The sequence below is a fragment of the Miscanthus floridulus genome, chromosome 10, assembly GCF_019320115.1.
Source record: "Miscanthus floridulus cultivar M001 chromosome 10, ASM1932011v1, whole genome shotgun sequence".
Classification (NCBI taxonomy): Eukaryota; Viridiplantae; Streptophyta; class Magnoliopsida; order Poales; family Poaceae; genus Miscanthus; species Miscanthus floridulus.
Genome location: NC_089589.1, coordinates 60,295,997 through 60,315,360, shown reverse-complemented (window position 1 = coordinate 60,315,360; position 19,364 = coordinate 60,295,997). Strand labels below are relative to the sequence as shown.

Genomic DNA, 19,364 nt, shown 5'->3' with positions numbered 1-19,364 from the left:
ATGCTAGTATCCGAACAAGCTACGCTAGAATAGAGACATCAGTAGAGAGAGTGCTTCAGGAACAGCTTGTTGCTAAATAGGAAAGTTCCGCTAACCTCGTCGAACAAGTGGATGAACTAAAGAGGAAGATAGAAAAGACTAAAAGGAAGTTCGAGGAGTTCAAGATATAGCAACAGGAGAAGTACAATAAGCTACTTTAGGATATCATGAGCTTTAGCTCTTCTTCTGGTAACCCTCAGTCATCAACTCTATTGGCTTGATGCAGTGAACATTTGTGGTTTGATGTGTGTACTCGTGTGTTCGTTTGATGTGGTGAAACTATCAGTAGGTTGCTGCTGATGTGTAAACAGCAATTTGTTGTATTTGATTGTCATGCTGAATAATTATGTAGACATCATCAAATAATTATGTAGTCAATCTATGCAGCAGTGACGATATTGAATTACTTTTATGATGAATTAATTGCTGGGCACATCGTAGAACCTGGGCAGGCCACATGATCAAATAAAAATGCGACACGTGGATGAACCAGTGCATGATACGTGAAATAGCCATGGCACAATATGTGGGCTAATAAAAATCTGACACATGGAAGGAAGCCATCAAGCCTCGTCACTACTACACTCGCACCTTTCATAGCCGCGTCGTAACCCACATCACAGTCCAATTTCGGTCTCGGTAGTAAGCTGTCGACAGTGATGGTCATAGCCTTCACCATCGCCACCTAGGACCAACTGCGGTGTACACTAACACCGCCGATTGGCTTATGATCCATCCATCATTAGGTCCTTACTTCAATCGCATTGGAGCATGACCGGTTGTGGATGTACACTAACACCACTACATTGGCAAATAATCTGACTGTCTCGAGGCTATCAAAACCATCGTGTGGGCACATCAGTTGCCTATGTAGTGGTTACCAGCACCATTGCCTTGTACTTCGACCTGACTGTCAGTGATGCGGGTTCACTGTCGGTTCGATGGGCGAGACATTTGTGTAGAGGTTAACACCACCGTCACTTTAGAGTATGATCCTCTAGTGCAAAGTCATGGTCGCCGTCACCTTGCACCACAATCCACCTTTGATGATTGTTTAGTCAGTGTCGGGTTACTAAATGATTCGGTGGTGATACTCTTTGATCCCTACCACATAATACGTATAGCTACAGTGTTAGACGTTTGCACCACCAATGATGGTGGTGATAACAAAACAATAAACGACCCTTAATAGCTTACTGAACACAAAGCATACAGATATAATCATTGCATCCATAAACCATGTTTTTACAATAACAATGGACGCTTACCATAATATCTTTCTCAATTGATGCCTTAGCACAAGTGGTACATAGATTGCAAACTAAAGGTACTGATCTCTATAGGCATACATAATGAAACGACATAGTTGTGCTCCTCTTATGTGGCACTCCTACTTGCTAGGCAAAAATGAATATAATTAGAGCATCCTTTGAATTGGTAGGCAATGCACCATGGAACCCCTCTTCTTCCTCCTAGCCAATGCAGGAAAATTGTTCAAAAGCACTTAGACTCCACCTCACAAAGCAGCACAATTAATAATATTCAACACACCATTCCTTTAGTTACGAAGCCCAAATTGGCCTATATATAGAATCAAAACAACTACCTACCTGAACAAAGGCATGACTTAATTACAACAAAATACAACATATCCACCTTTACTGCTCTGCTAATGACTCCATGAACAAGGGAACATAAGGAAGATAATGAGGCCCGTCGCTCATACATAATAGTTTCTAGGTACTTCTAGGATAGCCGATGGCCCGGGCAGGGAGGACATGAACTTTACTATGGTTCATGTCATATGCAAGCAGTGATTTGTCCTCCCCAACAAGGAAAATCAAATTCCATTCTGGATGAACTACAATCACTTTGTAGGCCGCATCACAAGCCTTGGTACCAATTTCAATATTCTTCTTTCCAAATAGCTCCAGCATGGTCACCTTATGCTTCAATGTCCATTTACTAGTACCATAGTCTTCAAGGATCCAGATTGAAAGCTCATACCTATTCAAAGTATCAGCAGTACATAAACACAACTGACCCTGAGCTTCATAGATGGAGATTGCATCACCAGTTGGCCAATGAATTTTCCTCCATGTCAACAGCAACTATCTGGGTGAACTCTAGCATGCGCATAAAACCATTAACAAACACACCTTTCCCATATGTTTATACTACAATACCCTCACCCCATTTAGATTCTTTAAAGATCCATACTCTAGTTTTAGATGAGTAGATGTTGACCCCTAAGGAGTCATCATCGTTGATCCCATATTCAAACACATGGAAGTGCGAGGAGATTGTCGGATCAAACCCCAAGCGAGCTAAACCACAAGAATGGTTGCTACCCGACAGTAGCAACCATTTCTTAGTCACCGGATTTAGACAACATAGCGAAACCTAGAGTACCAGAAGAGGATGAGGCCCTAGGAGCAATCTAGGCTCACGACATCCTAAATGGGGAAGGGCCAGAAGGACAAGGAGGGGTATTCACCATTGACGCTGGTGAAGTTGCGTTTGCATTTCTAGCTACGGTAGAAGAATCCGGCGAGAATCTAGGGCAGCTCCTTACGATACTCAGATCTCGAGATGAGGCTATTCTAGGAGTAACAAACACACTTGCAATTCCACAAGGAGTGTCGCTGAACTGAGCAATTTATAAGAGCACAAGTACAATGGCAGCCCGCAAGCGGTCGCACTGTCATACCTGAGCCCATATAAACCCGGTAGTTCATTGAGTACCACGACGGGTCTCGATAAATGAACCACATACAACCAAGATTGTACATGATTCAACATACATGTCACATATTGCATAAAGTTCACAATTACAATCCATTCATCAGAGTACGAAAGATGGTTATTACAAACCAAGTTTGATAGATAGTAGCGGAAGCAAATTAAGTTCGAAACTAGCATTTGTCAACATAGTTCAAATACAGTGCCAACTCATGATCACAATCCACAAAAGCATATAAGAGGGATTATTAAAGATGCTGGCCCAAGGCTCACTCCTCATCCACGGTGGGATAGAAGCAGTTCTTGTAATAGCCATGAAAGACGATACCATCTGCAACAATGAGAATAAAACCCTGAGTACGAGAAGGTACTCAGCTAGACTTACCCGTCATAAACCAGAAATAAATTGACTCCAAGGATTATGCAAGGCTTTATAAGTGGAGGTAGCTTGACAACATTTTTGCATAAAAAGCGATTAACTCAGTTATATAGTTGTACTTAGGTCATCAAGTTAATTATAGCTATTCATCTCTAGATTAGCAACTATCCCATGCCAAACATGTGGTATATCATTTAAGAGCATACAATAGTAACCATAGCCGGTGTAGTAATTCCATGTTTATCCGAACCATCACATTCCATAATACAATTACTACGATGTTGGAGCTAGCCAAGTTTCTCACTATCCGGGAGAGATGGTGATTCGAATCGATTTCAACCAGCTGGGAATTTATTCCTAACACAAAACCAGGTAGACTAGATCAACGGTCACCTTAGGGCACCTTTGGTACAACTCAGGTACATATTTTGTGGGTTCGACCAGCGTCGCACAATTAGGGACAACCACCTACCAGGACGATCAGGACTACCCTGCCCTTGGGCTCATGGCTGGCTCCCTGCACATCCTTGCTACCATCCAAAGTGCGCACTTTTATAGAATGGGGCCTAGCCTGAGTTGAGCTACTCGGCTTCACGGTCGAAACGAGTTATTCAGCCAGCAAAGTGATAGGCATGCGTTCAATCTTGTCAGAAGTTCCAACAACGCTATGGTCCTTAATCGGCACTGACGGGATCACAGGAGTCAGCCTACACATAGACTCCACCTGGCCTCCATTTATATTACCCCATGGTTCTTTTCGATGACAGCAAATATAGCCAACCGTGCTTCGGTGTCCACCTATATCTCACAGGTGACAGGAAATCACCCGACTTCTACCGGTCTAAGCATGGCTAAGCATATATTCGATCCTAGACCTACATAGGGTTAAATGTGTATATATTTGGACAAGGTAGTTCCATGCATCAAGTGTTTCCAATCAACTCTTATAACCTAATGCATCAACCATAAAGGACTCAAATAGTATTTTGTAAAACACTAGGAGACTTAGAATGCTCTGGGGCTTGCCTTTGAGGAAAAAGGTGGGGCGGTGATCTAGGCACTCAGGGAGCTCTTTGGGAGTCTGCTCCTCTTCTTCTAGAGCTGTGGCTTGAGGAATCTCTGCTGATCCCCTTCCTCATCTTTGTTGAATTCCAGCAACGTTATCTCCTCGGTCGATCCTATATGCATGAGCATGGAATAAGATATCGTGAATGCATGTATGATGACAAGTATAATATGATAAACATGATGAATGCATCCTCGTAAGTACTTTCAATAGCATGGTAGTAAAGTAATAATAAGTGCATCCTATTCTACTGAGTAGTTGCATATCTCTTCTCTACTACTTAAGTAAACACTTTTGTGATCTATTTACCGGACTACAAGACAGCAGCTACTTGTTTTAACCATAACTGGACTTGTATACATCGAAATCATTTGGTTCTGGACATTCTGGAAAGCTTATGAAATTGTATACAACTTTCTTTTAATACTCTTAAGGTTATTCAACAGTTATCTAGGTCAAACAATTCAATTAATCAAATCTATCCAGAAAGTAAACATTTCGGACAACAAACTTCTAACAAAAAAAACTCTTAAACCCTAAGGCCTATGACCATGAAAATTTAACACAAGGTAGATTAGTAAGTTATCTACAACTTTGTTAGTAACAAGTTTTACAGAAAAAGACCATTATCAACATGAAATCATCCACACAACCGAAACTATACATGCTGCCATTTATTTGAATTATAAAGTAGTAATTAATTAGTTGCATACCACTAATTGCTTCTAAGCCTTACTATTAACATCAACAGTTCATATGCATCACAAGCACCATATAAAACATCATGGTCAATCACAATTTAATTATTTAAATGCCTTTATTAATTTAATAAGATAATTAGGGGAAATAACAAACATATACCAAATGTGCACAATAAATTCTTATCAAATTATAGTAGCTTCCTAGTGCTCACAATAGACTACTATGAAAATTTCATACCATTTGGACATGTATAACATCCTATACAAAAATGACAAGCTAGCAAGGTCTATTTTAGTGAAATGGTTAACCCTATAGAAAAGTGTCAAACAATAGGTTCTATATTTTTCTTAGCTTCATAATAGTGCCATAATACTGTACAAAAATTTGCAGGGCAAAATGTTACATATTTTTATCCCTATAATTTTCTTCAGAAAACACCATTTATTAATAGATAAATAGAAAGATCATATTTCAATCAAGTTCCCTGCAAGCTTATTATTTTTCCTAGCTAGAGCATGTCAATACAAGACCAGCAAAATTAGAATCACAATTTTATCACATTCCTAGCTCAAGTTACACATTTTACAAAACTGTAAACATTCAAAAAGCACTTATCTTGCTATATTTTATTCACCAATTAAAATACTTGAAACTATACATCTCATATTTTTATAAAATACTACACTTCATAAGGAACATAACAAAATTTGGTTCACCAAAAATGGACTTCTACAACTCAACTTATGATTTTTCAAAGTTAGTACAAAAATCTATAAAAGAAATAACAGAAACCCTAAATAGCAGTCGCTGATAGAGGGGACCCACGGGTGAGCAGGGTCCACCGGTCTGTGACCCGAAGACAGAGCGCGGTGGTCGGTCAGCGCTATCTCACCGACGGCGAGCACTCCGGCAAAACCGACCACCCCATCGTGACCTACTCGTAAAACCACATCGACTGACATAGGTAGCTACCTCGTCGCCGGCCATGGCAGCACAGCGGCGCTGCGCTGTGGTACAACGACCGTTATAGGCCACAACAAGGCCAGGTGAGGAGCATATGAGTTCCATGGTGATGACGCGACCCTATTACGACTACCTAGGCTAGGTGAGGTGCTCTGACGAGATCTGCTCACATGCACGGTGGCGCAGCGGTGAGAGCGCGATGGCGCTGCGCGTCGTGTTCCTCGCTGGCGGGGCAACCAATCTCAATAACATCATGCTATCGGCTAGACTACACCCTGACCAAGCCCTAACACGACAAAGGCAAAGGAACGCGCGACATAGGTAAGCAGCAGTGAGCTCACCGTGGAGGCAGCCATGGAAGCCAAGCTCTTCGGCGAGGATGGGAATGGTGATTTCGCCCCCACCGTAGCTCGTCTGGCGCTGCAACCACATCGAGGAGGTAGAGGGGAGCACGATGAAGCTAGCTACGAGATGGAGGCAGCAATGGCATGGTGGAGCGGGTGCTAGGCGACGGTGGAGCTGCTCGGTTTCTTGGCGGCACTCAGCTCTCCATGGCAGGAGCAAGAGGGGGCAGTGGAGAGGGAGAGAGTGAGTGCGAGTGAGTGGAATCGGCAGCACAGCGTCTCAGATATCAAGTGCCAGCGTACGGCGATGGGGGCCCGACGTCGGCTAGTGGCGGCCATGTGGTGGCCTGTCTCTGCCCGCGGTCGGCCATGACACAGCGCGACGTGGCGTTCATCAGCACCCGATGGCGAGCCTGACAGCGAGTTTTCCATCCCTTCTAAATCCTAAATGGTGGTGAATTAGCGATCAAGTCCTTAATAAGAGTTGGAGATCTACATACCAGCTACAAAATTGTTTTAGAAATCAAAGTCTAATTCTCAACGGTTAGGAAGATACATCAGCACAAAGTCAAGCACGTCAAACTGTTGCCTGAAACAGAGGAGTGACTACGGAGATGTGTTCGTGAGCTCGTTAATAATCAGATGGAAGCTTCATTTGTACTCAGATGAGTGAAGAAGGGAATAAAAATCCAAGAACAATGCATAAGGGAAGTGCGAAAGCATTACCATTGCATGTGGATCTTGTGGCATTGAGCTCGAACGGCGACGACGGTGATGAGTACCACCCTGGTCACCAGTGGATCTATGTTGTCTACCTGCTGGTGAGGCGTACCGGCACAGAGCACTAGCTTGTTGGTGGTGACTGGCGGCTTGCACGCTACTGAGTAGGGGCGATCGCGTAGTTTGACACTAGGGAGCAGGGGCGGTGATGAGGAACAGTAGCACTGAGGAGAAAGATACGATGGGGAGCATCCTTTGTAAGCAACTATATCAGACGCGGGAATGCAAATTTCTGAAAAGCTTTGTAAATACGCGTGGGAGTGACGCGTAGGACTCACGCGCGGGCTTGGAAATTGACGAAAGCGGCGGTGAAGGCTACCGACGGTGATGATTGGGAGATGTTAGCACCTACTAACAATGGATGTGTCATACAGTCAATGAACTCTAAGGCGCACAAATGGAACGTTCAAGTCACAGCAAACAGAGATGAACTCAAAGTAATAACTACTAATATTATGAACATTTTTATTCAGAATACAGAGGCATGTTACAATTGAACTACTCGCGAGGAGCATTATGAATGATGTCCTCTACATCCATCGTGGCCAGGACGCCATCGCCCACTACGGAGAACTCACCGATTAGATTCTGGCACCGCCGATAGCTCGTCTCTCCCGAGAACCTCGGCTCTAGCACGGTCAGGCCCTCACCTAGCCAAAGCTGGGCAATGGCCATGGCCAAAGCAGCCCCTAGGTGAATGTAGTATGTGGTGACCTCCACGACCCACGGTGGCATGGTGTGGAGGTGGTCCATCAAGATTGTCCTCGTAGGCACAGGAGGCAAAAGCACGCGGGCGTTGCCTGCTGCTGTGTGGAGGTCCTGGTAGCGACTGTTGCTCTCGGCCGCCATCTGAGAGGAGACACGGGCGTTGTCCTCAGCTACCTAGTGAAGGCGGATCATCTCTGCCACCTTGCCCTATGCGATGATCAGCTGCTCCTAGACGGCTGAAAAGGAGACAAGAAAATGCTACAACTAAAGACACGACGTCGCACATAGTGAAAGAGCAAGATCATATCGTGCCGAATGCCATACCAGCGAGGCCGTTTCTCGCTTCATGGCGGTAATGGAGAGGTTCAGCCGGTCCGCCTCCTAGCTCTCCTCGCGGAGGGTAGAGGTGGCCATGTCTAGCTACTCCACCAATGTGGGGACATTATCACCCCCCCGTCATCGTCGTCGAAGATAACCGGAAGCGGGGATCAGCTCTTTGGTGGCGGCACCACCGAGCTGCCCTCCCCGTCCCGTCGCAGCATTGCATGAAAATGGGGATGAGCAGGGACAACCTCCGGCGACTCTTCCATTGGATGCTTCGTTACCTGATCCACCACTGGATGAGATGTGAAAGATGGGGTGTCGAGGTAGAGCGTCGAACGAAGAAGATAGAAGTTTGAGAGAAAAGGAATCATTTACTTGCTTCCCTGCCTTAGCCTCTACTTTTATAGAAGGATGGATGAGATAGGCGCCCATTGGAGTTCCCTTCAATTGCACTAAGCGAGAGCAGGAGTTAAGGCGAGGCCACGTCTCGCACAATCTTAGTGGAGCACGCTTCTCCCGGCGGAAGTAATGGTGATGGAATTTTGTGGGAAGTTGGACAGACAAAATTAACTCGACCACACATCTTGGCCCCTCTAGTGCTAACCACGATCTTAGGGGAGACGAAGTGACGAACCACTAGCCTATTCTATTCTTATCAACTGCTTTGAATTATCTTTTGTAATGGCAGAGGTGGGTAATTTACATGCAAAATTAGGGGGTTCACACGGTTTACGCGGTTCACATGGTTTACACTATAGGGGCCTCTAATTAGTAATCGTAAGATAGTAAGATAAAAGATTTTTTCATTCTAAATTTTTTTCGCATTTTCATACATGGTTTACGCGATTCACACGGAGGATGACAATTGACTTCCCCAAGACATTCAACATCCCCATGCCGCGGAACCTTCAAGAACGAAGCGATCATAAAATCCCAAGAGGGTTTTTTGGAACTCACCTTGCTCCGCTCTGATCCCCTCCTCAGTGCTCCACTCTACCGTGATGTCGCTCCTCGACTCGAGGATCTATCTTTTGTTGCCACCGCGTGTGTTCTCATTCCATGGAGAATCTCCCAAAGGATATGGCTGTTGAGATTGCTAGCCATGTCGCTACGGCTGTAGTAGATCCCATGGAAGATCTTGGCAACATGAGGGCAACCTGTTCGTAGATGCGTAGGGTGTATGGCAATGCCATAGTGGGACAGAGCATACCACTATGGTGGGTGCTGCTGCGTGGGATACACCTTGGGACCTGGAACCGGTTCTACGACCACGAGTACCACGACATGCTCATCGCTAGGCTTGCTAGCATCGGTAACCCAGAGGCCTGCTTCTACAGTAGGATGCATGCCATCTTCATGGAAGACCACACCATGCTCATGCCATGGCTCGACATGCTTGAGCGCTCCATGGTGACAGGCCATGATGTTGCAGCATTTGTTCTCTCCCTTATGCTCCATAGCTCCAATAGCGGTGCCGACAACAACAATATTGCCCGACGGTGGTTGAGGAAGGTCGAAGGTGATGAAGCAGGCTGTGACAGAACCATCCAATTTATAAGAGAACAAGTACAATGGCAGCCCGCAAGCAGTCACACTATCAAACTTGAGTCCAAATAAACCCGGTAGTCCGTCGAGTACCACGAAGGGTCTCGATTCATCACCAACATACAACCAAGATCGTACATGATTCAACATACATGCCACATATTACACAAAGTTCACAAATACCTCACCATACATCAGAGTACAATTAAAGTTATTACAAACCAAGTTCAAATGAAGTAGTAGCGGAAGAAAATATAGTTTGAACAAACATCTCATACTATCCTTCAAATACTTTGCCAGTTTACAATCACAACCCACGAAAGCATCATAGAGGAGTTAAAGAGAAGCACCTTGCCCGGGGCCTACTCCTCGTCCACGGTAGGACAGAAGCAGTTCTTACAATATCCATGATAGACTGTATTATTTGCAACAAGTGGGAAATAAACCTTCTGTACAAGAAGGTACTCAGCTAGACTTACCTGTCATAAACCAAAAATAAAGTGACTCCAAGGATCATGCAAGGCTTTATAAGTGGAGCTAGCTTGACAAGATTTTGCATAAAAAGCCACTAATTCAGCTATACATTTTATAATTCAGTCATCAAGTTAATTATAGCTATTCATCTCTAGATTAGCAACTAACCTGTGCCAACATGTGATATATCATTATGTAGCATCACAATATTAACCATAGCCGGTGTAGCATTCCCATGTCCAATATAACCATCAAATTCCATAATCCAGTTACAATGATGCTGAGACTAGTCAAGTTTCTCACTATTCGGGAGAGACGGCGATTCGAATTGGTTACAACCAGCTAGGCAATTATTCCTAACACAAACCCACACTTCCCCCGTTGGGGTCGCGTCGGGTCACCTTTGGTATAACTCAGGTTCACATATCGCGGGTTCGATCAGTGCCTCATAACCAGGGACAACCAGCTGCCAGGACGTTCAAGCCCGGCCTACCCTTGGGCTCACGTCTGGCTCCCCGCACATCCTTACTACAATCCAGAGTGCGCACTCTAACAGAACAAGGCCTGGCCTAAGTTCAGCTACTCGACTTCACGGTCAGAATGAGTTATTCGGCCAGCTAAGTGAGAGGCATGCATTCAATCTCGACAGAAGCGCCAACAACGATATGGTCCTTAATCGACACAGACAGGATCAACGTAGCCAACCCACACCATGTGCATATAAGATCCCGCCTGGTCTGCACTTAGAAAACATCCCATGGTTATTTTCCACGATAGCAAATATAGACAACCATGTTCCAGTATCTCGCAGGTGACAGGAAATCACCCGACTTCTACCAGACTAAGCATGGCTAAGCATATTTTTGATCCTGGCCAACACAGGGTTTAAGGTGTATATATCTAGACAAGGTAGTTCTATGCATCAAGTGTTTCCAAATCAACTCTTATATTCAAATGCATCAAACATAAAGGACTCAAGTGATATTTTATTAAATATAGGAGGCTTAGAATGCTCTAGGGCTTGCCTTTCAGGAATAAAGTGGGTCGTTGGTCAGGGCACTCCAGAAGTTTGTTAGTGGCTAGCTCCTCTCCTTTGGGAGCAATGGTTTGGGGTGTCCCTTGATCGTCCTCCACCTCTTCTTCAAATTCTAGTAGGGTTAGTCCTTCGGGCGATCCTATATGCATGAGCACAAATAAGAAATCAAGGATGCATAGGTACTGACATGGATGATATGATATGATGAAATGCATAATCAAGAGTGTTATTAATTTCAAGGTATTAGGGTGATAACAAGATTAACTTTTTTTACTAAGTAGGTGCATAACTCCTCTCTAGTAATTAAACAAACACCTATTTAAACATTTTCTGGGCTGCAAGACAACATCCACTTGTTTTGACCATAAATGAAGTTATACACATTTAAACAATATAGTTATGGACTTTTTGGAAAGCTTATGAAATTACCTACAACTTTCTTTTAATAATATTAAGGTGATTTTGTAGCTATCTTGGTCAAAAAATTCAATCTTTCAGATCTATCTAGAGGACAAGCAAATCTGATAGCAGACTTCTAAAAGCTATAAGTCTTAAACCATTAGACTTATGACCATGAAATCTTAGAACAAGCAATATGAGTAAGTTATCTACAACTTTGTTATTAACAAGTTTCATAGAAAAGGTCACTATCATCATGAATTTATCAACACAATAGAAACTACTCATGCAGCCATTTAGTTAAATTATAAAGCAATAATTAACTAGCTGCCTATAACCAATTACTTCTAAGCCCAACTAATAACATCAACAGATCATATGCATCACAAGCACCATAGAAAACCTCATGGTTAAGCCTAGCTAATCTATTTATATTCATTTATTAATTTCCTTATATAATAAGGTGATTTAAAGGATAAATATTTCCAATATTCAAAAAATTCTGAGAAAATTACAGTAGCTTACATATGACCCCAGAAGTCTACTGTACAAATTTCATGCCAATTTGATAAGTATAACCATCTCTACAAAAATGACATGTTCCAAATGCTTATTTTAGCAAAAATAGTTTAGCCTAGTGAAAAGTGTCAAACAACAGATTTCATAGTTTTCTTACTTTCATCCTAGCATAAGAACACTATGTAAAAATTTGCATGATCATATGTTATATATTTTTACCCCATTTATTTTTACTAGAAACTAGCAATTATTTAAGATTAAATAGGAAGACCATATTCCAAGTATGTCTACTGTAGGTTTAGTATTTTTCCTAGCTAGAGTATGCGAACACAAGACCAGCAAAATTGGAATCACAATTTTTATACTTCCTTAGCTCAAGATGTGCATTTTACAAGATGGAAACAAATTTAAAACCACTTATCTAGCCCAATTTAATTCCCCCAGAAAAATATCCAAAATGTAGCAGAACCGTCCAATTTATAAGAGCCTAAGTACAATAGCAGCCCGTAAGTGGTCGCACTATCATACTTGAGCCTATATAAACCCGGTAGTCTGTCGAGTACCACAAAGGGTCTCGATTCAACCAACATACAACCAAGATCGTACATGATTCAACATACATGTCACATGTTACATAAAGTTCACAAATACAGTTCCATACATCAGAGTATGATTAAAAGTTATTACAAACCTAGTTCAAGTAAAATAGTAGCAGAAGCAATTAAAGTTTGGAACCAACATCTCCATCGTTGCTCAAATATTGTGCCAGCTGATGATCACAAACCCACAAAAGCATAAGAGAGGGATTAACAAGAGATGCCTTGCCTAGGGCCCTACTCCTCGTCCACGGCAGGACAGAAGTAGTTCTTATAGTAGCCATGATACATCGTATTATCTCCAAAAATGGGAAATAAACCCTAAGTACAAGAAGGTACTCAGCTAGACTTACCCATCATAAACCAAAAATAAAGTGACTCCAAGGATCATACAAGGCTTTATAAGTGGAGCTAGCTTGACAACATTTTGCATAAAAAGCCACTAATTCAGCTATACCTTTTATAATTAAGTCATCAAGTTAATTATAGCTATTTATCTCTAGATTAGCGACTAACCTGTGTGTAGGGGTCATGACGCCTAAGAGGGGGGATGAATTAGGCAACTTAAAATTACAATTCTAAACTATGACATCTTTTCTAACCTTAGCAAAACCTATGCAAAAGATAAACTATCTAAATGTGCAACTACGGTTTTGCTAGTGTATTGCTATCTCTACCGCAAAAGGAGTAATGTAAACAATGTAAATGCGGAAGCTAAAGAGCAAGGTAGAGATATGCAAACTCCCGTCGATGACTCCGGTATTTTTACTGAGGTATCAAGAAGCATGCAAGTTTCTCCCTAGTCCTCGTTGGAGGCCCTCGCAAGGAATCCCTTACAAGGGCCAAGCTCCCAGTCAGGTAACTCCGTGGATAGCCTCGGGCCTTCTCCACGTGCAAGCTGGTCTCCGATGTGCCTTCCAGCAAGCCTCTCCCAGATGCTCCCCGCCGTCTTCACTATCAAGCTTCCGGCCAAAATGTCGTGGGCCTTGTACCCTCTAGTACACAGTGGCGGCCACACCACAAACGCGGTTGGTGTGATCTCGCAAGACTACAAGCTCCTCCAATGTACAACAATGGTGCGCGCAAGCACCGGGTAGTAAGAGGTTTACAAACCTCACTAAACACTAGGCCTAAACCTAGAGCAAGCGCATAAGCAGTGGTCTAATCAACCTAAGCACTTTGCAAAGCACCTATGTTAATCACCTAATGAAACACTAAGCACTATGCAAGTGGATATCACTAAAATGGTGTACCAACACCCAAGATATGTTTCCTCAGCTCCACACACCTCAAATGGCCAGTTGGGGCTCTATTTATAAACCCCACTGAGAAAGTAGCCGTTGGGGACAAAATCCTGCTTTTCTGCTACTGACCGGATGCTAAGATCATCCTAATCCGACATGTCCGGTCGTCCCGACCGTTAGAGCCATGATCAACTAATCGGACGCTACCAGTGTCCGATCACATGCCACTGGTCTGGAGCCTTTTTGTACTCGATCGGATGCTATAGTCCTATGTCCGGTCAATTTACCACCAGCGTCCGGTCAGTACTAGATGTGTTGCCGGTGATGATGAACAGTACCATTGGTGCGTCTGGTCACTTTTTTGTTCAACGTCCAGTCACTGCTGCTGACGCCTTCTGTTGCCGAGCCTCTTGATCGAAGCATCTGGTCGCCATACCAGTGTCCGGTCACCTCTATGAGCTCGTTTCTTTGCGATCTTGCGTCTGGCTTGGTTCCTATCTTCGTGCTTGGACTTTGCTTGATATCTTGGGTCTTCTCTTGTGCTTCTAAGATCTTGCTTATGTTGTTGATCATCGGATCATCACATCACCTTCGTCTAAGTCATGTCCTGCACCCTATTGAACTACAAAACAATCACTTGCAAATTCATTAGTCCAATTTGGTTGTGTTGGTCATCAAACACCAAAATCCAAAGTAAATGGGCCTAGGGTCCATTTTCCTTACAATCTCCCCCTTTTTGGTGATTGATGACAACACGACCAAAGTAAGAAAATAATAAAAATTTGGAATTTTAAAAACTATCTACTTGCTAGGATGCAATGCAAGGGGAAAGGTTATATGATGCTAAAAGATACTACTTGTAAGACTAGAAGATACCACTTGAAAACTTATCTTGCCCTTGCAAATGTCCCCATGTGGTATTATGGATTTAAGCCTTGCTTTTGATCCTACAAATTCTCCCCATTACATAGGATAATCCGTAATCCACTATCCTCCCTTTCTCGGACCATTACCACTTGTAGACCATTACCACTTGTAAATTATTATGATCTAGCTTTTGGTCCTACAATTTAATGCTTGCTTTTGGTCCTCTAAATTCTCTCCCTTTGGAATCAAACACCAAAAAGGAAGATATTAGTAGCACAAGGGAGGGTCAAACTTTGTGATCCTTTGTATGTAGAGTGGAATAGGTCACAAAATTTGACTCTCACATTATATAGACTAAGCTCCCCCTAAATATATGCATACATATGGTAGAAGGCAAAGCATATGCATAATTGGCAAATTATTGCTCAAGGGAATTTAATCTATATAATGCATGGAGAAAGCATATAAATATCAAAATGAAATCAACATGATGATATCGGTTTAGAAATACCACATGTGGAAACCAATTTAATTTCTACCACTTGCAATAGGTGGTGGATATTTGAAGTATGATGCTTAACTCTGGGGACTCCATTTTCCTTTCAATGAGACTACTACACACATGATAAGCTTGAAATGGTGTTAGTCTCAAAGCATCCAACTTGTAGAGCAACCTTCCCCTAAATTTGTGCACACAAGTATGGAATACTTGTAGGAAACATGCACATTGATTTTAGAATAAAAAATACCACTTGAAAGATGACATCACATGAATGTGAGAGTCATTTTTGAAGGCGATATTCGGGAGAAATTATCTATAATTTGGACTTTGGCACATATTAGATGAACAATCGAAAGACAAGCTATGTGTCCTGCTCCTAAATAATTTTAAACCATGTAGGTTTGCTCCAAGGGTTAAGAATGAAACCAAGCAAGCCTACCATAAGATATACCTAGTGTATGCATGACAAAAGATATAAGCATGCAAATGCAAACCTCGGCATGAAAAGCAACTAGATTCTTAAAGATACCACTTGTAGGAAAGTAAATCTAGTACCACTTGAAGAAAATTGAATCTAGTGACCTAACATGGGAAGGGAAATTTGGGTCCATAGTATTCACTAACCCACTTGGCAATGATCTTGTCCATCATGATGCACCCCATCAAATGCACCCATACTTTGCCAAGTCTCCAAATTCCCCGAAGTCCATTGGACTTCTCACTTCCCTTTCAGTATCCAAACCTTCTTGGTGCTCTTCATGTTGGAAATGATCTCCTTCGGCACCCAAAAGCGTTTGACCCCATTGTTGACTTGCTTGTTCACCCTGATGGCCACCACCTTGTCATTTTTCTTCTTCTTCAAGATATAAGGTGTGGAGGCCTTCTTGTCCACCTTGTTGGTGTAAGCGTTAGAGAGCTTGCTTGTTTGCATTTTCTCTTTTTTCTTTGCTCCTCCTCCATTCTTCACCTTGCACTCAGAGGACTTGTGACCTTCCTTGTGGCACATGTAGCAAACCACGGTTTGTCCTTCATTAAGCTTCTTCACTCCCTTGATGGTGTTATCTTGATGAAGTTGGGCTTGCTTCGCCTTGCCTTTTACTTGAGTCAAGTCCTTGGTGAGGCAAGCCACTTCTTGCTTGAGTTGCTCATTCTCCTTTGCAACCTCTTGTGTGCATGTATCTACCACAACTTTCTCAACACAAACTTGGTTGCACAAGGGTGAGTCTAAACATAAACCATTACAAGAAGTAGAGGCATCCTTTTTAGACATGTTAAAGATAGAACTTTTGTTTTTAGGTGCCTTAGTGAGGGCTGTACCGATGGCTTCAAGATTTTCAACTTTATTAGTTAGCTCATCACAATGTTTGCACATGGTTTCCATTTTAGCAAGCAAACTTTTATAAGCATCTTGTGAGCTAGCTAACTTTTCTTTTAATTTTTCATTTTTCTTTACATGTTGCTCATCATTGATTGTGCATGCATTTGTTGTTACACTAGCCTCAAGTTGCTCAATTTTAGTAGATAGTTCAATATTAAGATTAGCAAATGTCTCATATTGTTCAAGCAAGGTTTTATATGCTTCTTGTGAACTATCTAGCTTTTGTTTTAATTTTTCGAGCTTCTTTTGTTGACTAGTGCAAACTTTAGCATAATTATGATTTTGTTGCACAATTTCATCATAAGAAGGCATTTCATCATCACTATCACTTTCACTAGAGGATGAGCTTTTGTTAACTCATGCCATAAGGCACACACGAGAAGATCTTGATGATGAGTGCTTGCGCCCTTGCCTCTTGTGATGGTCTTCTTCTTCACTTGAAGAATCATCCCATGACCTTATTGATGTGAGGGCATGGTTCTTGCATGCCTTCTTCTTTGTCTTGGGTGTGGGCTTGTTTGGACAAACTTCCACAAAGTGCCCCAACTTGCCGCATCCATAGCATCCTCTCTTTCTTTGCTCATTTCTTTGATTGGTGAAAATGATATCTTGAATTTGGATGGGCACACCCTTGACATTGAGCCTTTGGATCATCTTCTCCACCTTGTTGATTAGTTTGATTGATTCTTCATCAAGGTCGAAGGTGGAGGAGGAAGATTGATCATCATCACTTGAATCTTCATCATCATCATCTTCATCTTCACTTGAGGAGCTTGAGCTTGAGCTCGTCTCAACTTTCTTGCCCTTCATCTTCTTTTTCTCACTACATGCGAGAGCTTTGCCTTTGCTTGATGAAGAGACTTCTTCTTGACCCATCTTGCATGACATTTCAAATGCCACTATCTTGCCAATGACTATGGTCGGGGTCATGGTGCTCAAGTCCTCCATGTTGTGAAGGATGGTGATGATGCTTGCATATTTCTTTTGTGGTAGCACGGAGATAATCTTCATCATGATGTCTGCATCATCTAGCTTTGTTAATCCTATTGAATGGAGCTCATTGATAATTAGATTCAAACAAGAATACATATGACGAACAAGCTCATCATCATTCATTGTAAAGGAATCATAATTTTGTTTAGCTAGACAATTTTGCTCATGGACATTAGATGTGCCGTCATGGAGCTCTTGGAGTTTTAACCAAATTTCATGTGCCGTATTTAAAGTGAACACTTGGTTAAACACATCCATGCTAAAAGATTCAAACAAGTAATTTTTAGCTCTAGCATTGAAATGCATTTCCTTTTCTTCATTCTTTGTGGGTTTATCGGGATTCTTAATGGTTTCATCCCATCACGAGTGACTCTCCAAACACCCAAATCAACCACCTCAAGGTGACAAGACATTCTAGCTTTATAATAGGGGAAGTTAGTGCTGTCAAACTATGGAGGCCAAGAGGTATCCATCCCAATAACTCTAAATAGCGTCGGCTCAATGGCGGTTAAGCCAAAGGTCCAAATTGAGCCAACCGGCTCTGATACCACTTGTAGGGGACCGTGACACCTAAGAGGGGGGTGAATTAGGCAACTTAAAATTCTGATTCTAAACTATGGCCTCTTTTCTAACCTTAGCAAAACATATGCAAAAGATAAACTATCTAAATGTGCAACTATGGTTTTACTAGTGTATTGCTATCTCTACCGCAAAAGGAGTAATGTAAACAATGTAAATGTGGAAGCTAAAGAGCAAGGTAGAGATATGCAAACTCCCGTTGATGACTCTGGTATTTTTACCGAGGTATCGAGAAGCGCGCAAGCTTCTTCCTAGTCCTTGTTGGAGCCCCTCGCAAGGGCCAAGCTCCTGGTCGGGTAACTCTGTGGATAGCCTCGGGCCTTCCCCACGTGTAAGTCTCTCTCGGATGGTCCCCGTCGTCTTCACTATCAAGCTTCTGGCTAAAACGCCATGGGCCTTGTTCCCTCCAGTACACGGTGGTGGCCACACCACAAACACGGTTGGTGTGATCTCACATGACTACAAGCTCCTCTAATGTACAACAATAGTGCACGCAAGCACCGGGTAGTAAGAGGTTTGCAAACCTCACTAAACACTAGGTCTAAACCTAGAGTAAGTGCATAAGTGGTGGTCTAATCAACCTAAGCACTTCATAAAGCACCTATGCTAATCACCTAATGAAACACTAAGCACTATGCAAGTGGAGATCACAAAAATGGTGTACCAACACCCTAGATATGTTTCCTCAGCTCTACACACCTCAAATGGCCGGTTGAGGGGTCTATTTATAAGCCCCACTGAGAAAGTAGCCGTTGGGGATGAAATCCCGCTTTTCTGCTACTAACCGGACGCTCAGGTCGTCCTGATCAGACGTGTCCAATCATCCCGACTGTTAGAGACACGATCAACTGATCGGACACTGCCAGCGTTTGGTCACATGCCACCGGATGCGTTCGGTCGCAATTTCGATGCTCTAGAACCTTTCTGTACTCGATCAGACGCTGTAGTCCTACATCCGGTTGATTTGCCGCCAGCATCCAGTCAGTACTAGATGTGTTGCCGGTGATGATGAATAGTACCATCGGTGCGTCTGGTCACTTTACTGTTTAGCGTCCGGTCACTATACCCATGTCCGGTCACCTCTGTGAGCTTATTTCTTCATGATCTTGCGTTCGGCCTGGTTCCTATCTTCGTGCTTCGACTTTGCTTGATATCTTGGGTCTTGTCTTGTGCTTCTAAGATCTT

General features: G+C 42.7%; 1 pseudogene; it reads right to left on the bottom strand.

Moving 5' to 3' along the window:
- Positions 1–9,259: 9,259 nt before the first annotated feature.
- Positions 9,260–19,364, bottom strand: part of LOC136488729 (probable leucine-rich repeat receptor-like protein kinase IMK3) — a 58,915-nt pseudogene continuing 48,810 nt past the window's right edge.